The sequence below is a fragment of the Triticum aestivum genome, chromosome 5A, assembly GCF_018294505.1.
Source record: "Triticum aestivum cultivar Chinese Spring chromosome 5A, IWGSC CS RefSeq v2.1, whole genome shotgun sequence".
Lineage (NCBI taxonomy): Eukaryota > Viridiplantae > Streptophyta > Magnoliopsida > Poales > Poaceae > Triticum > Triticum aestivum.
Genome location: NC_057806.1, coordinates 539,155,197 through 539,166,249, shown reverse-complemented (window position 1 = coordinate 539,166,249; position 11,053 = coordinate 539,155,197).

The window sequence follows — 11,053 nt, the reverse complement described above, 5'->3', positions numbered from 1 at the left end:
TTGGAATGAGTGATCCACACTTGAGAAGTTAAGAGAGGTGATTAGAGACTAAATCATCAAATAATTCAGAAAAATTAAAAATCAAAAAAAAATTCCAAAAAAAATTCCAAAAAATTCAAAAAAAACCTTTAGTACCGGTTGGTAACACCAACCGGTACTAAAGGTCCCCCATACCAGGGCGCGAGCTCACGCCACATGGTGGCACTTTAGCGCTGGTTCGTGCCGAACCGGTACTAAAGGGGGGGCCTTTAGTGCCCACCCTTTAGTGCCGGTTATGGAACCGGCACTAAAGGCCCTTACGAACCGGCGCTAAAGCTCCGTTTTCTACTAGTGTGAGAAACTATAATCTCTAATTGTCATTGCAAACATATTTAATCATAATGGGCTGAATCATGGATGCTAGGTTAAAGATATTTGCACACACAAGACAAGTCAAGTTCATACCAGTTTCTCTTTGCCACGACCAGTTCATCGAGTGTCGTCATTATTGCCTTTCACTTGCACGACCGAATGATATGAAAATAATAATAGTGCAAGAGTGCCATGGACTAAGCTGGAATCTACAAACATTTTATTCAACAGGAGAATACAAGGTAAAATGGGCTCTTTATTAGTTCAACAATTATTCATATGAGAGGCACTCAACATTTTCATCACGATCTTATCCTCGATACAACTTGGATAAAATAAAAGAAATTCAGAGAAACACACTAAAATATTTTTGGAGTTTTTGGTTTTCTTCAACAAGCAAATAAAAGGGAAAATCAAAAACGAGAAAAACTATTTACACGGGAAAGCTCCCAACAAGAAAAACAAGAACTAGGAAATCTTTTTGGATTTTCTTTTTAGTACTACTACTAAACATGCATAGAAAGTAAATTAACTACAACTAATTTTTTTAGTTTTTCTAAAGTTTTTCAAACACACAAGAAGAAAGAAAGAAAATAAATCTAAGCATGGATGATACAATGAAAAAGTGTGAGCACCAAAAAATGGAATAATATGCATGAATGTAATGTCGGTGGAAACTCATACTCCCCCAAGCTAAGGTTTTGGCCAAACTTGGTAGTGAATCACTAGCCTGGAGGGTAGTAGGGATGCTGAGGAGCGGGCATCCACTCGTCCCACTGTGGAGATTCCTCTGCAGCCTCTACAGCAGTGTGAGCGTCCCAGTAGGCAATGATCTCTACAGGCATAATCCGCTAGCCGCCCCTGGCAACAAAATCAAACAAAGCAGGAGCAGACAATGGAATAACATCGCGAGCTTCAACACTATAGTCCAAGTTGTAGGGAATGGCAATGTCAGGACGATCGCGTGCAAGAAGGTGATGGTGTTCCATGGCTGCACGATCTAGGTAAACCTTAGTCAAAGGGTAATTGTGAGGGTGTATCTTAACCTCGAAATGAGCTGCCAAACGAGTGGAAAAAATCCCACCATGTATTTTTCCCTTAGATTTATTAAGGTGGACGCAATGAGCCACAATAGCTCCCAGGCTATAAGTGTTCTCGCCCTCTAATGCACGACGTAAAACAATAAGGTCTGGTGAACTAAGTGCACCCACCTTCTCCCTAGCAAGCAAGCATTTAGCAATAAAAACTACAAAGTAACGAACAGGCAGGAAAATGTAAGCCAGCAGCAGCGATGGCTGACACTCCTCTCTCATCACCCACTGCCAAAGTATGGTAAAAGTCCTCAAACTCGGCCGGCCTAGGCTCAGCCAAGCTCCAATTAGAAGGGATCATGCATATGTCACAAAACTCGGTAAGTGGTATCTGGTGGTTTTCAGCATATAAATCAAAGCTCACTTCAGGGGGATTATTTCTAGGCAAGAAAGTAAAGCTCTGAACAAAAGTTGTTAGTTAGGATTTGGTGCTGGTCACACTCATCTGCGATGAAGTCGGTGAGGCCGGCATTAACAATATATTGCATGAACTCCTCAAGAATTCCAGCCTCTTGCAGGAATGGGGTGTGCGGCCATTCGCACGACCGTACTTCCACCAACCTCCGAGGGTGGAGATCATTGTCAGAAGACTCCTCAATAACACCCTTGGAGTTTTTCTTAAAGCCAAACTTCCTAAAGATATTCATGTCCGCGTACAATTTTCTGAAAATAAAAAATTTTGAGTGACAAAAATTTGTCAACAAAACTGTATAAGACTGATAGCAACTACTCCTAGGGATACATAGAGGCCATTGCAAGCACTTAAACTACTTACAACACTAAGAATTCAACATACCAAGAGTATCTAATTATTCATAGTATAAGCAACTAAAACAAAAACTAATTGGACAAATGGTGGAGTCACATACCAAGCAACAATCACCCGAAACAGTTTCAGAAATGGAGCTTCGAGCAAAGAGATCGAAATCCGCGGGTTTGAGCTCAAGAACACGGGAGAGAGAGTAATGGGGATTTTTTTTCCAGAAGTAGGTGATGATGTGGTATAAAGATATAAGTTAGGGGGCCCATGTGGGGACCACAACCCACCAGGGCGCGCCTGGGGGTGCTGGCCCGCCCAGGTGGGTTGTGCCCACCTGGTGCACCTCCCTCTGATGTTATTTGCACCAAAAATTCTTAAATATTCAGAAAAAATTCTTTAAAATTTTCAGGGCATTCTGAGAACTTCTATTTTTGGGTCATTTTTTATTGAACGGGAAATTCAAAAAACAGACAAAACATGACATTATTTTATTTAACTAATAAAAACAAAGAATAAAAAGTAGGGACAGAAAGTAGTGCTTACTAAATTCATCAACTTCATACCGTTCAAAAATGATCAATTAATAAGGTTGATCAAGTCTTATTAACAACCACTTTCGATTAGCATGAAATCGAAGAACTCTCATAAATCACTAAGTTACCTCAATGGGGATATGCATTTCCCCAACAATAAGTATTTCATATTTATTTTTGACAGTAGGTAGAGCTATTTGAAAACTTCCAATAGTGAGTGTCAGAGATTTTTCAATAACATTAATACCATTCACTTGGAATTTCTTCTTCAGAAAGTGCACCGTATGCTCATTACCATTAATATGAAAAGTGACCTTGCTTTTATTGCAATCAATAACAGCCCATGCAGTATTCAAGAAGGGTCTACCAAGGATAATCGATGTTTTGTCGTCCTCGGGGATCTCAAGTATAACAAAGTCAGTCAAAATAGTAACATTAGCAACAACAACGGGCACATCCTCACGGATACCGATAGGTATGGCAGTTGATTTGTCAGCCATTTGCAAAGATATTTCAGTAGGTGTGAGTTTATTCAAGTCAAGTCTTTTATGTAAAGAGAAAGGCATAACACTAACACCAGCTCCTAAATCACACAAAGCAGTTTTTACATAATTCTTTTTGATAGAGCATAGTTGGTATTCCCGGATCTCCAAGTTTTTTAGGTACTCCATCTTTAAAAGTATAATTAGCAAGCATAGTGGAGATTTCATCTTCCGGTACTTTTCTTTTATTTGTGATGATTTCTTTCATATATTTTGCATAAGGAGGCATTTTCAAGATATCAGTCAAGCGAGTACGCAAAAAGACTGGCCTCGGCATCTCAGCAAAGCGTTCAAATTCTTCATCATCTTTATTTTTAGTTGACTTGGGTGGAAAAGGCATAGGTTTTTGAACTCACGGTTCTCTTTCTTTACAGTGTTTTCTAGCAACAATGTCTCTTTTGTCATATCTTTTATTTTTTAGGTTGTGGGTTATCAAGATCAACAGGTGGTCCTATCTCAACATCACTATCTGGTTCTTTTTCATTACTTGGTTGAGAGTCTTCATGAACCTCATCGTTATCTTTTTCATTATCATTAGGTGAGTGTTCATTACCAGATTGAGTTTCAGCATCAGAAATAGAAATTTCATTATCATTATCAGGAGGTTTCTCTATTTCAGGTTCACTAGAAGTGTGCAAAGTCCTATCATTTTTTCTTTTTCTTTCTAGAAGGACTAGGTGCGCTAGTGTTAGCTCTTTGTGAATCTTGTTCAATTCTTTTAGGGTGTCCCTCAGGATAAAGTGGTTCCTGAGTCATTTTACCTCCTCTAGTTGCAACTCTAACAGCAAAGTCATGCATATTATGATTCATTTCATCAAGCAATTCTCTTTGAGATTTAGCAACTTGTTCTAATTGAGGTTGAACCATAGAAGCATGCTTTCCAACACCTCTAACATCATTTGAGATTCTAAATAACAAGTCACTCAAGTGAGCAATCATATTAGAATTATATTTCAATTGTTTCATAACATTTGCATTGAAGTGATCTTGTTTTCTAATGTAGTTTTCAAACTCATAAAGGCATTGACTAGGATGCATATTGTGAGGATTATCATTATCATTGAATTTCATAAGAGAATTTACCTCTACCACCTTAGGTAGTGGTGGTGTATTAAGCCCATGTATTTCTTCAATAGGAGGTAAACTTTTAACATCTTTGGCTTTAATACCTTTTTCGTTCATAGATTTCTTTGCCTCTTGCATATCTTCAGGACTAAGATATAATATACCCCTGTTCTTCGGAGTGGGTTTAGGCGGTGGTTCAGGAATAGTCCAATCATCATAATTTTTCAATATGTTATTCAATAATTCTTCAGCTTGTCCAACAGTTTGTTCCCTGAAAACACAACCAGCACAACTATCTAGGAAGTCCCTACAAGCATCGCTTAGTCCATTATAGAAGATATCAAGTATTTCATTTTTCTTAAGAGGATGATCAAGCAAAGCATTAACTAACTGGCAAAGCCTCCCCCAAGCTTGTGGGAGACTCTCTTCTTTAGTTTCCACAAAGTTAAATATTTCCAATAAGGCAGCTTGTTTCATATGAGCGGGAAAATGTTTTTTTAGAGAAGTAATAAACCATATCCTGGGGACTACGCACACAACCAGGAGCAAGAGTGTTGTACCAAGCTTTAGCATCACCCTTTAATGAGAAAGGAAATAATTTGAGAATGAAGTAATAGCGAGTTTTCTCATCATGAGTAAAAAGGGTGGCTATATCATTCAACTTAGTAAGATGTGCCACAACAGTTTCAGTTTCATAACCATGGAAAGGACCAGATTCAACCAGAGTAATTAACTCTGGGTTGACAGAGAATTCATAATCCTTGTCATCGGTAAAGATAGGTAAAGTAGCAAACTTAGGATCACATTTCATTCTAGCATTCAAGGATTTTTATTTATACTTTTGTAGTAGTTTCTCTGGATCATTTCTATCATTGCAAGCAAGAATATCTCTAGTTGCTTCTTGACTCATAACATAACCTTCTGGTATCTTAGGCAATTCATATCTAGGAGGGCTAGCTCTAGCAGGTGTTTCAGGAGATTCAGTTTCAAGCTCATCATCAGATTCAACAACATCATGTTGTATAACTCTAGCAATTTGTTTATCAAGAAATTCACCAAGTGGAACATCATCATTATCAAGCAAGGTACTAGAATCATTCATAGTAGAAGTAGCATCATCAATAACTTGCGACATATCGGAATTAATAGCATGTGGTGGTGGTGCAAGTTTACTCATAACAGAGGGTGAATCTAAAGCAGAACTGGATGGCAGTTCCATACCTCCCCTCGTCCTTGAGGGAAATATCTTAGTCTTTGCATCCTTCAGATTCTTTATAGTAATAATATGATAATAATCCCAAGTGACTCAACAAATATAGCTATCCTCCCCGACAACGGCACCAGAAAAAGGTCTTGATAACCCACAAGTATAGGGGATCGCAACAGTATTCGAGGGCAAATATTCAACCCAAATTTATAGATTCGACACGAGGGGAGCCAAAGAATATTTGAAGGTATTAGCGGCTGAGTTGTCAATTCAACCACAACTAGAGATTAATTATCTGCAGCAAAGTGATCAGTAGCAAAGTAGTTTGATAGTTTTGATAGTAGTGACACCAGCAACGGTAACAGTAACAGTGATAGCAATAATTTTGTAGCAAGTGTAACAGTGATGATAGCTATACTAACTTGGCAGAAACAATAATGAAAAGTTCACAAGCATTGGATCGGAGACTTGTTGGATGATATTCATCATGAGACAGTTATAAACTAGGGCGATATGGCACTAGCTCCAGTTCGTCAATATAATGTAAACATGTATTCTGTAAATAGTCATATGTGCTTTATTAAAAGACCTTGAATGACATCTTTTGTCCTACCTTCCCGTGGCAGCGGGGTCCATATTGGAAACTAAGGGATATTAAGGCCTCCTTTTAATAGAGAACCGGAACAAAGCATTAACACATAGTGAATACATGAACTCCTCAAACTACAGTCATCACCGGGAGTGGGCCCGGTTGTTGTCACTACGGGGTTGCCGGATCATAATCATAGTAGGTGACTATAACTTGCAAGATCGGATCTAGAACATGGATATAATGATGATTTCATAAACGGTTCAGATCTGAAACCATGGCACCCGGGCCCAAAGTGTCAAGCATTAAGCATGGCAAAGTCATAGCAACACCAATCTAAGAACATAGTGGATATTAGGAATCCGGCCCTAACAAAACTAACTTGATTACATGAAGAATCTCATCCAACTCCTCACCGACCAGCGAGCCTACGAAGGAATTACTCACTCCCGGTGGGGAGCATTATGGAATTGGCGATGGAGAAGGGTTGCTGATGATGAAGAACGAAGATCCCCCTCTTCGGAGCCCCAAACGGACTCCAGATCTGCCGTCCCGTGGAAGAACAGGGCCTGGTGGCGGCTCCATTTCGTTGATCATGATAATTCTTTCTCCCTAGTTTTTTCCTGGAAATATGTGATTTTATAGTATCAGGGGGGGTCGTCAGCGGGGCCACCAGGTGGGTACAACCCACCTGGGCACGCCAGGAGAGGGGTGTGCGCCGTGGTGGGTTGTGATCACCCAGGGGCCCCTCTCTGGTGGGTCTTGGCTCCAGAAATTCTTTTTATTGATATAAAAACCCTCTCAAAGTTTTGTTCCATTCCGAGAACTTTTATTTCTGCACAAAAACAACACCACGGTAGTTCTGCTGAAAACAACGTTAGTCCGGGGTTAGTTTCATTCATATCATGCAAATTAGAGTCCAAAACAAGAGGAAAAGCGTGAGAAAAGGTAGATACGTTGGAAACGTATCAATATGCCTTGCTCACTCGACTGTGGAGTTCTCCAGACGCCTTTGCGGATCTTCGGAAGAGTGATGCCGACGCCACGCAGTTCTTCCGGGCCTAGGAGGGGAACACAACAAAGAAGCTCTTCTGGTCACAGTACCCGGCGCCGGAGCGTCCGGCACTATTGAACAACTAGATGATGCAGCTGGCGGAGCTGCATAGGATGTTCAGCTTGGCCATGAAGGATGTCATAGTCCGGCTGTGGCCAACCGAACCCATTCCTAGCAGCTAATTTGGCCTAATTTGGCCCAAGTCGAAGCTGTAAAGCACTCAGCGTGCATAGAGGGTGTGTGGATGGCCTTTGCCCGTGTCAAGATGCACTGGGCGAAGATGAAGGCCACCATCATGGCGACCGAGGGCCCACCCGAAGGCAAGGACCACCGCAAGCCAGAGCGATATTTTGACGATGTCCTGGAGGGTGCCCGAATAGTAGAGGGCCAATGCTCAAAGGATATCATGTTTGAGTGAATCTATCCAGGTTGTCCAGACTTTGTTTTATGAACCAAGGCATTGTAATATATTTATTCCTTTATCTGAAATTATTTTCATCCCCTGCGGCCGTTTTAATTCTGAAAGTTTGCCAATCGTTGGCTTTAGCCCCCATGTAGATACTACGGGGGTGTTCGGGGTAGCGCACGATCACACTTGAACCAATGTCTTGGTCCGGAAAGGAGGTGTTTGCGCAGCGAACCAGGCAATCGGACTATGCGGCTTTATCACTTTCACTTAGCCATAGGAGTTTGACGGTGAGACTAAGTACTAGCCCCTGGTGCGTATGTGGCTATCCGAACTAGGATGCCTTAGGCGCGTGACTGGACTAAGGCCAGTCCTTCGTATAATACGGAAGAAATCGCAAGAGATTTATAGCGAGTCACCGAATCGCTGACCAGCTCTCGCCGTATCATGATATCAGTTTTCGGCTTTCTCTACTGAGGTGTTTGACCGGACAAACCAGAAACACAATCGCAGTAGTTCTCCCATTACTACCTTAGCCGAACAAGCGGAACGTAAGGTAGTAATCACAGGAGCCGGGCAACCCAACTATTGACCAAAGACATGATTCGGAGCTGATGCATATAATGCAATATTCGGGACGCCGAAGTATACTCTAGAAGTGTTCGGACTTTTTTGGAAATATATGTGGCCGAATTGATGAGGCCGCGTCTGTACCTCAGCCGCAAGGGCCGCGGTATGTTCCTCAGTACGGAGGGAGCGCTCCATGTTTCCATTGACTGTGATAACTCCGCGCGGTCCGAGCATCTTAAGCTTTAAGTAAGCATAGTGCGGGACTGCATTGAAGCGGGCGAATGCGGTTCGTCCGAGCAGTGTGTGATAACCACTGCCAAAGGGGACAATGTCGAAGATCAAGTCTTCGCTTCAAAAGTTATTCGGTGAACTAAAGACTACTTCCAATGTTAAGGAACCCATGCAGCATGCCTCTACGCCGAGTATCACTCCTTTAAAGGTGGTGTTACTAGGCCTGATTCTCGATGGGTCAATACCCATTTTGCCGACAGTGTCTTGATAAATCAAGTTAAGACTGCTGCCACCATCCATAAGGACTCAAGTGAGATATAATCCATCGATAATTGGGTCGAGGACCAGGGATGCCGAACCACCATCACAGATACTGGTCGGGTGGTCCCGACGATCGAAGTTGATTGGACAAGCCGACCAAAGATTGAATTTTGGGGCGACCGGCTCTACGGCGTAGACGTCCCTTAGTGCGCGCTTGCGCTCCCTCTTGGGGATATGAGTGATGTATATCATATTCATTGTTTTACCTCAGGGGGAAATTTTTTCTGTCCCCCTGTGTTTGGTGGGTGGGGCTCATCGTCGACCTTGCTTGGCGGCCCTTTCCCCTTATGTTTGGTATTTAACTTACCGGCCTGTTTGAAGACCCAACAATTTCTCTTGGAATGATTTGCAGGCTTATCGGGGGTACCATGAATCTGGCAAGGCCGATCGAGTATCTTGTCTAAATTGGATGGGTCGTCCCTGTTTCCTTTGAATGGCTTGTTCCTTTGACCGGGTGTAGAGCCACTGAATCAGGCGTTGATCGCTGTGTCTTCAGTTTATTCATTGTTGTTTCGACGCTTGTGCTTCTTACACCGCGGCCATCCGTTGCCATCCCTGGCGTCGGAGGTGCCAGAGTTGCTTCTACGAGCTAACCAGTTGTCTTCTCCCGCGTAGAAGTGGGTCATGAGTGCGGTAAGGGCTGCCATAGACTTCGGCTTTTCTTGGCCGAGGTGTCGAGCAAGCCATTCGTCGCGGACGCTATGTTTGAAGGCCGCTAGGGCTTCAGCGTTCGGACAGTCGACGATTTGGTTCTTTTTAATTAAGAACCGAGTCCAGAGTTTGCGGGCTGACTCTCCGGGTTGCTGGACTATGTGACTGAGGTCATCGGCATCTGGTAGCCGGACATAAGTACCTTGGATGTTGTTTCAAAATGCATCCTCCAAATCTTCCTAGTTGCCAATAGAGTTCTCTGGAAGGCTATTTAACCAGTGTCGTGTTGGTCCTTTTAGCTATAGGGGCAGGTATTTAATGGCGTGGAGATCATCACGCAAACCATGCGTATATGGAGAAGAAAATATTCAATCCATACCACGGGATCTGTCGTTCCATCGTATGCTTCAATGTTCACGGGTTTAAACCCTTCTAGGAACTGTGTTGCATTACCTCATCGGTAAAGCATAAGGGGTGTGTGGCGCCTCTGTATCGGGCAACGTCACAACGGAGTTCCGATGACATCCGTGTTCGGTTTTCAACCCAGGTGATGTTATGCTTATCACACCAGGCTTGATGGCCGTCATCTAGTGCTGGAGCATGCCCCCTTGATCCATAGATTGATCTGGCCAGACCGGCTCTATTGTCCAGGTCCTGGTGAAAGTCGTAGGTGTAGCCCGGAGTCGCTACCACTTTGCCTCAATGGCAGGGTGGTGCGGGTTGGTGTTCGGCATAAGCAGCCGCTTTGTCTCGCCCACGTGGTGGTCGGTCTGTTTCATCAACATGATTATATCATGATAGTATTGGCTCAAGGGCCTCGTCATCCTTATGGCACGATGAAGTCTACGTTGTTGAGGCTGACATCCTCCTCGTAGACCGGTAGATAGTTAGCATCCTCCGAATCCTCATTCCCGACAGGCTCGTCGGGGTTAACTTGTCCCTCCTACCACTCATCCTGCTCAGACTCAGGCTCGGCGGGGTCTTCGGGATCTTCGGCATCGTCCGGAGTGTTATTGTCTCTGATACATCTCCAACGTATCTATAATGTTTGATTGTTCCATGATGTTCTATTATCAACCTTGGATGTTTTATAATCATTTTATAGTCATTTGGTATCATTTTTTTGGACTAACCTATTGACATAGTGCCAAGTGCCAGATGATGTTTTTTCATGTTTTTTACATCGCAGAAAATCAATATCAAACAAAGTCCAAATGCTACGAAACTTTATGGAGAATTTTTATGGGCTAGTAGGAACACAACGGGCATGGGCTGTGCCTGAGGGGTACCCCAAGGGGGGCACAACCCACCAGGGCATGCCAGGAGGCCCAGGCGCACCCTGGTGGGTTGTGCCCACCTCGGGTGCCCCCGGACCGCCTCTTTGCTCTATAAATACCCCAATATTCCCAAAACCCTAGGGGATTCGACGAAATATTTATCCAGCCACCGCAAAGTCCAGAACCACCAGATCCAATCTAGAGACCATCTCGGATGGGGTTCACGACCTCCATTGCTGCCTCTCCGATGATGCGTGGGTAGTTCTTTGTAGACCTTCAGGTCCGTAGTTAGTATCTAGATGGCTTCCTCTCTCTCTCTCTCTTGATTCTCAATACAATGGTCTCTTGGAGATCCATATGATAAAACTCTTTTGCGATTCGTTTATTGGGATCGATGACCTTTCA